Source organism: Aethina tumida, chromosome 6 (assembly GCF_024364675.1).
Source record: "Aethina tumida isolate Nest 87 chromosome 6, icAetTumi1.1, whole genome shotgun sequence".
NCBI classification, from domain to species: Eukaryota; Metazoa; Arthropoda; class Insecta; order Coleoptera; family Nitidulidae; genus Aethina; species Aethina tumida.
This window is the reverse complement of record NC_065440.1, coordinates 8,573,600-8,581,981: the sequence shown is the minus strand read 5'-3', so window position 1 is coordinate 8,581,981 and position 8,382 is coordinate 8,573,600. Positions and strand designations below refer to the sequence as shown.

The window sequence follows — 8,382 nt, the reverse complement described above, 5'->3', positions numbered from 1 at the left end:
TACCGAACCAGTGTCTGGCGATTATGGAAGAAGAAGAAGGATAAGAATGTCTGAATGTGTACAATAAATGTAAATAAGATGGACTATTCCGGACACAATGGAAAAAAGCAAAGTTAGTGTGGCTGACCAAGGGAAGGTTAAAACTGGCTCCCATAGAATTGCTCCGTTATCGCCTTTTTACTGATCCTATTGCTATCGACCCTGTTGTAAGAACGGTCATTGGTTGTGAGGATTTATGAAGAAGGTATTGTTGTTTCGCACGTTAGGTGTTAATGTGTAATTTTTCTCCGGCTGTCCGCTTTGCGAGATTTAAGTCACACGTCACACACACCTAACCTCGTTGTTCACAGTAGAGAGATAAATATTTGGCCAACGCATCTCGTTTTGTTTCTTCTCTCCTTTTCGCATGTGAACCATACGTGCTCAATATCCTATTCTTCCTTCATCCCAAATTCACACTTTCCATCCGTCTCTTTCAGTGTAAATTTTCTTAAATATACCTCAATATTTCCGAGTCTCATTATTGCTTGTGTTATTTTATTGTCAGTTTCATATACCTCCATATACAGTTCTCCTAAAAGCATCTGTGTCCGCCTTCCCTTATTGTCGCTACTCCAACTCTCTTACCATTTTTCGTAGGATATTTTCGTCTCTTTTCTTTCTATTACTCCGGTTGCCCTGCTTCTGATTCTCATTCTTCATCCCTCCTCTTCTCTTTCCTTCTTTGCCATGTTGACCACCTTGCGCATTTCCCATGTACTGTTCCTCTTTGTCCATATTATTTTGATATTTACTGCACCTTCTTAACCTTAATGTCAGCTCTTCCATTTCGGCTACGTCAATATCTCCTTCGTATTTCTTCTTTCCCATTTAGTTAAAATGCCTATTCCATCATTGTCATCTTTAGCAGATGCATCCATATTTTCATTCTCTTTGTTCCCATATTCTCTTCCTCTCTAACCCCTCACCATTTCGTACCTGGATGTAATCGTTCTCCTACATCGATTTTTTTCCTCAATATCCTCTTCTTCCTCCATCCCACATTCACAATTTCCGTCCGTGTCTTTTAGTCCAAATTTTCTTAAATATACCCAAGTCCCGTTATGATGCTGATTCTCATTCTTTCTTCTTCCTCTTTTCTTCCCTTCTTTGCCATGTTGACCACCTTGCGCATTTCCCTTGTTGTCCTCTTTGTCCATATTATTTTGATATTTACTGCACCTTCTAAAATTATTGATTAATCTAGGGTTCTTAACCTTAATGTCAGCTCTTACATTTCGGCTACGTCAATATCTCCTTCGTATTTCTTCTTTCCCATTTAGTTAAAATGCCTATTCCACCATTGTCATCTTTAACCGATGCATCCATATTTTCATTCTCTTTGTTCCCATATTCTCTTTTTCTCTAACCCCTCACCATTTCGTACCTGGATGTAATTGTTCTCCTACATCGATTTTTTCCTCAATATCCTCTTCTTCCTCCATCCCACATTCACAATTTCCGTCCGTCTCTTTTAGTCCAAATTTTCTTAAATATACCCAAGTCCCGTTAAGATGCTGATTCTCATTCTTTCTCCCTCCTCTTCACTTCCCTTCTTTACCATTTTGTCCACCTTGCGGATATCACCTGTACTGTTCCTTTTTGTCCATATTATTTTGATATTTATTGCATCTTCTAAAATTATCGATTAATCTAGGGTTCTTAACCTTAAAGGTCAGCTCCTCCATTTCTGCTACTTTCATATCTCCTTCATATTTCTTCTTTCCCATTTAGTTGAAATGCCTATTCCACCAGTGGTATATATATATATATATATATATATATATATATATATATATAACCGGGACCGTATACGGAACCAGTGTCTGGCGATTATGGAAGATTTCGCTACTCCCAGCGCTGGACAGAGTACTAGACAAGTTTGTCAATAACAGACTAGTTTACGAGTTGGGAAAGAAAAAGAGGTGAAGCAATGTGCTGTATGGATTCAGAGAAGAAATAAGCACCATCGATGCGATAGAAAATCTGGTGAATGATGTCAGAGCAGCAAAAAGAGCCGGTGAACAAGCCTTGGTGGTATTTCTAAATTTAGAAAACGCCTTCAATAAAGTGGAAGGCAAAATAATCCTGGAGGAATAAATAGAAACGGACATGATCAAACTAGTAAAGATTTTCTCCCGCCAAAAAGTGTCCAACTCGGCTAAGGAAGTCAAAAATGAAAATCGCTTTAATTTTGTACTATGCTATATGAAAAATTAGTAATCACTAGTTCAGCATATTGAAATTATTTGCAGTTTAAGAAGAGATTAAGGACTGACCTACACCTCCCATAATGAATATTTATCAAATAATCAGTCCTAATGTTCACGGAGCAGCAGGTTATAAACCTTAATATTGACAATCAAGCAATTAAATATAAAATATTTGCTATGTTACTTAAAATATTACCTACATTAAGTAACGTATTGGATATGTGAATTATTTTACCCACAATATAATTGTAAATGTATGTTGTGTTGCAGAATTGTCGAATATCTGATATTATTCTGTTGCTTCCTTCGGATGATTTCGTAAATTAAATCTTGTGATAATGAGTGCAGAAAATCATGTCATAAACAATCCTCATTTTTCGGAACAGGTGGTCATGATACCTGAAATAATAATTATTACATTAACAACACGACTATACACAGATAAACAATAATATATGAGATTGATATCAATAAAATATTTTCAATTATTAAAATTTCAGATTTGGATATTTTTATATTAAGATATAATAAGCATTTAAATCCCGATTTAATTTCAAACCATTAGTTTAATTTATAAGACACCAAATAAAAACATAAATAAAACTAATCTAACTAAAGACAATTTTAGACTTAAATCTAAATCTTTAATTAACAAGAACAAATAAATATATTCAATATGTATTATAAGTAATTGACAAAAATTCCAAATAAATTGTTCATAATTTTTTAATAAAATATTCATCTTCAATGCTAACCAAATTTAATATTTTTCTGTGACACTAAGAAACTAGAGCTTGGCAATTTTTTTAAATATTCCATTATTTTATTATTGACTGTCCCATAAACAATTTTAACTTTAATTTAAGTTTTCACATGTTCAAAAATTTTTTTTTTAATATTTAACATAAATTGGAATCATTTAATCAAATGTTTAGATATAAGTAGAATGTTCTACTAACTTAAAATGGCCGTATTTATGCAAAAAGTGAAATTATTATATTTGAAACTAACAAAGATACATCAAATAGGCTTTCATGCATTAGAACGATTACTTAAACTCTAAATATGAGTATAACAGACATCTTAACAAAAACCTTCATTTATTCTGAAAATAATTGTTTATCTATTTACTTTTCATAAAATTCTTGTAACATTAGAAAATTTAAAATTAATCAAGTTTGTTTTTAATATTTAACATAAAGTCTCATGATTTAAACAAATGTTTCTAATGTTTAATGTTTATACATAAGATGTATGCAATATAATATATTATACTAATCTAACATAACTATATATATATGTAAAAAGTGAAAATTAATGTCTTTCAAATTAACAAAACTCATAACTACAGTATTGGCAAAGAATAAAGCAACTTAAAAAATATATAAATTGCTACCGCCCTGTGTATGCAAATCTAATATAATTTATACTAATTATGAACACACTGTATACAAACATATAGGTGAATATTTCTTGAATTAAAAATAAATGTATTAGCTGCAAATCAAAAAACTAACTAAATATTTTGGTGTATACTGTAAAACTAAAAATTATGGTGGATTTTGTAGAGACTAGTGAAATTTACTAAAAAGTTGCTGTACTTTTTGCCAACCGAAAACAAAGATACAATTTTCAATATACATTGTTTGAACATAATAACCAGGACAAACATTATTTAAATTTTAAAAAAGTTGCTTTACTTTATGTTTATATTTCAGAAGAATTTATATTTTCTCTCTTTTTTTTTTGAAGTAATTTCATATCTATATAACAGTTAATATTACTCTAACCACATCACTACAAAATTTATTTTCATCTTTTGTATATTTTTTATACAACTGTACTTCTATAAACAATTATAATATTAATTGATTTTGTGTTTGTGTAAATATAATCAATTTTATTTTAAGAATGAAATTGTAGTTTAATCACCACACAAGTATTTTAAAAGAAATTGATTGATTGAATTTTTAAAAATATTTGCAAAGTTAATTCAAGTCTAGTAAAATTTAATGTACATTTGTAATAAAATTAAAATATTGATTGAAATTATTATTGATTTATCACTAATTAAAATAAAATACAATTTGGCATTATTTTACTTCAATCATTACAGACAAAGGTCTATTGCCATTTTTTAATATAATCGTTTAAACTTAGAATTTAAATTTAATTTTTAGTATTTTATTCCATTTTTTCCATTTATTCAAATTAATTTTGCATCATAAACTGAAGAATAAATGTTCACTTACCTTAGTTACTTGATTTGTAATTTACATAATCCTTCACAAAATTTTCAGTTGGTTTCTTGAAAATTTTTAAGACATTGCCATCTAAAACAATAAAATGTGTATGAATGTACAATAACTAACCTACAGTTTGCATTAAAATAGTGAGGTTGGAAGGACTCTTCTGGTGACTATTATAAGAACAATCAACATTTCAAAATGCAGTGTTCTTTTTAAATATTCAAAAACATAAAAATTACAAACCAGTCGGTATAATTTTTTTTTGCATTAATATTAAATCAGATAACCATAACTGTAATTTTGTCTTTTGTATATTTAATCCTGTATGTGAGTTTAAACCTATGAGGAATTTTTAAAAATGTTTGAAGTCTACCCCAGTCCACTTAAATTTAATTAAGATGTACATTAAATTAAATTAAATAATTGATTGAAATTATTATTGATTAAATAAATATTTTTTTAAAATTATTCAAAAGTTGTTGAAAGTAAAAATTAAATTTAACATTTGAATGTTTTTTGAAAATTAATGTTAAAAATATTTAGTAACAATATGACACCAAATGATTTTTAATTAACGTAATCGCCTAATTTTTATTTACGGATTTGCATTAATTACCTTGAGATATCATTTTAACACATTTTGTAAAGTTAACAGTGTGTTTCATATGTATTTTTGACCAATTTAATTCGTAGTTAGCACAATTACTGTAGTTCAGTATCCCAATTTGGTCACTTATTTGTCCTGGCTAAATTATGACATTCTGGAAGTCTTCTTTGTTTCACAGCTCACGACTAAAATAGAACATAAATACTGTACAAACTATTAAAATTTAAAACAACAGTTGTAATACATATCACAAAACTATATCTTGACAATTTTTTGTAATTTATGAAACACAGAAACCATATCAATCCATACTAATAATTCTTGGGTCGTTGTATATTCTAATATTTCATATAAATTTGTATGACTTAAGCAAAATATTTACTAATATTGAATATTTATGTTAATTTAATAAATATTAGTCCATATATTACATATAAAAGTAAGACACCAAAGCATCCATTACTTCTAGTTAATGCAACATAGTCTCATAAAAACTTAGACAAACACTAATTGAATAAATTAAACATCACTGACAAATATTGAATACACTATAACTTATCCATCACTAAATTTAATCAATGGCATAAATATCGTATCGTATGGGTATCGAAAATAATTTGGTTATTAGTTTACTTTCATCATCACAGAAGTTCATTTTCAAATTAAATATTTTAATATAATTATTTAAATCTAGTTTTTAAATTTCATTTTTTGTATTTTATTCCATTTTTTCCATGTAAAGTAATTTAAAACTTGAACAACACTCAAATTAAATTTCCGTTTTGAACACAGATGGATAAGTATTAACTTACCTCACAAAAAAATTAATACTAGATTGTCGCCATTACTTCTTTCACAAAACTTCCAGTTAGGTCCTTGAAAACTTTTAAGCCATTTCCACCTAAAACAATAAATCACGTATGTATGTAACTAATGTTTAGCTTATAGTTACTTCAGATGATTAAAATGACTAACATTTTACAGTGCAGTCCAATTCAATTTTTAAATATTCAAAAACATAAAAATTTATAAACAAATTTGCCTAGATTTTTTATTTTATAAATACTCAATCAAGTGTTGGCATTGCATTCATCTGATGACTTAGCATGTTTACATATATCAAATTATTTAATTACTTATCTGTTTAAAAAGAAATATGTGAAAGTTATTCAATGCTGTGTCCCTTCGCCGGGAGATGGCGGCGTATAATCAACAAATCAAATAATCTAAATAATCAATAACACAATAAATAACAGTTTATCAATAATCAACAACAAATAAACAATTACACAATAAAAAACGGTTTATTAATAACGATTTTCATTAAAATATTAAACGCAACAAGTCATTAAACAATCAACGTGATCCATAGATGGCACCACATCAACAATTATTAATTAATTTCTAACAATTTCATATTTGAATAAGAATAAACCATGTGTAATTTCCGATAATATACTATCTACACTTCTGGGTAAAGATAACATTTGATAAAAAGAAAATAAATGACATAGGACATAATTAAACTTACCCCGAAGATGCACTAAATTCTCAGCAATTACATCAATGGAACGAATTCTTTAATATATATCACGTGCTATTGGTTTACTTAAACATAAATTCGATGATTTTAGTAATCTTGAAGATCAATTAGGTTACTGTTCTGGTAGGGTTATGCTGACTGGTTGTTTTTGTTGTATGTTGGTTACTAAATTATTAAACATACATGTATAACTTACTTACAAGTACAATGATTTTTCCTTATGCAAATAATAGCAGAATTGTAATTATAATTGAAATAACGTATTGTATTTTGAATCACATTAAGATTTTTTAGACCAAATATGTAAAATTTAGAGTAGAGGTAATTTTCACATAACAGGGAAACATGTCGATCAATTTGGCAACAATGTTTTTCAGGGCTGAAAAGTATGCTTTAACAACCCTATTGGTTAGAACAGAATCGTTGTTGGGGAGATTTCCGTACTTCCCCACCTTTTCTCCCCCCACTTGCAGTAGTTTCAACAGATTTTATTCGAAACTTTCATAACGATATTTTCTGTCCGTTTACATACAGAAATTACCTGTGATTGTTTTGTTCTTTTGTCTGTGTGTTTTGTTACTTGCATAAGTCTTACTATTTTTGCTTAATCTGTGTCTTTTGTATCAACTTCTATAAATCAGATTTTCTATAATCGTAACTTCAATCAAACAACCTTTTTGCCAGATTTCGATTATTATTTCATTAAATTTTATTCATTAATTTTAATACTTTTATTTGTTATTTCATTTTCTTTTTTCCTTCTTATTTTTGTTTGTTAATATAGATAGATTATTTTCATTAATTTGAATTTTATTTGCTATATTCTAAAAAAACAAGTAAGTATATTCTAATTATCTGGGTTAGGTACGCAAATGTGAGTTGTTAAGAGTGTGAGCCACTTTACACACTTTCTAGCTCTACGTTTGAAATCACCAAAACTCAGTAACTAAGACGTTGAGAGACAACGGAATCAAAGGTTAGTGAGATTAGAATTAGAACTTACATAGAAACGTGTAGTCAGTAAACTTCGAAAGTAGTACCGGTAACCAACTTAGGTAATTAAATTGGCATCTTACCCGTTACACTAATATGTACTCTCTACTATTTAGAATATGTGACTATCAGATTAAAACTCAAAGTATGATAAACTTAAATATATTAACAATAAAAAATAATAAGAAAATTAACAAACAAAATAAAATACAGAAGTAAAAGTTACTACAAAATACCATTATCAAAAGATATATAGAAGTATTGAATTATAATTATCTAATTCATTTAAATGTATTATGCAAAGTAAACTACTTTTTTAACAAATCCCTTGAATAATTATAGAAAAATAGAATCACTGTGCGACACGTAATTAGAATCCTAGAAGCCAAAACTTGTATACTTGTTGCTTATAAAAACAATATAGTAGCTTAACTAAAACTATAAATGTTCAATTATGACCCTTTCTATTTCCTTACGAATTCTATCGGTAACTTTAGATTGTAATGGTACCAACCGAGGCATTATTAGAATTTAAAAAATTACAAAGAAATAAAAACGTGTCCAACTAGAATAATTAGGAAACCTTGTTCAGTATGATCTAGTAACCCCATTCTGAATGCGTAAAAAAAATGATGCAATATCATAAAAAAAATTTGCAAAAATATTAAATGTCTGAAATAAAGAAATAATAAAATAATTGAAAAGATTATGCTATGATGGAAATTCAACATGGCGGAC

The 8,382-nt window shown here is 28.2% G+C and overlaps 1 long non-coding RNA gene across 1 annotated transcript; it reads right to left on the bottom strand.

The window, feature by feature from the left end:
* Window positions 1-2,370: 2,370 nt before the first annotated feature.
* LOC109606333 (uncharacterized) lies at window positions 2,371-6,168 on the bottom strand. Its single transcript, XR_002192072.2, has 5 exons — window positions 6,084-6,168; window positions 5,921-6,009; window positions 5,118-5,293; window positions 4,505-4,585; window positions 2,371-2,651 (listed from the first exon to the last, which is right to left on the bottom strand). It is a non-coding gene; the product is annotated as an uncharacterized LOC109606333 (long non-coding RNA).
* Between the last annotated feature and the right edge of the window lie 2,214 nt (window positions 6,169-8,382).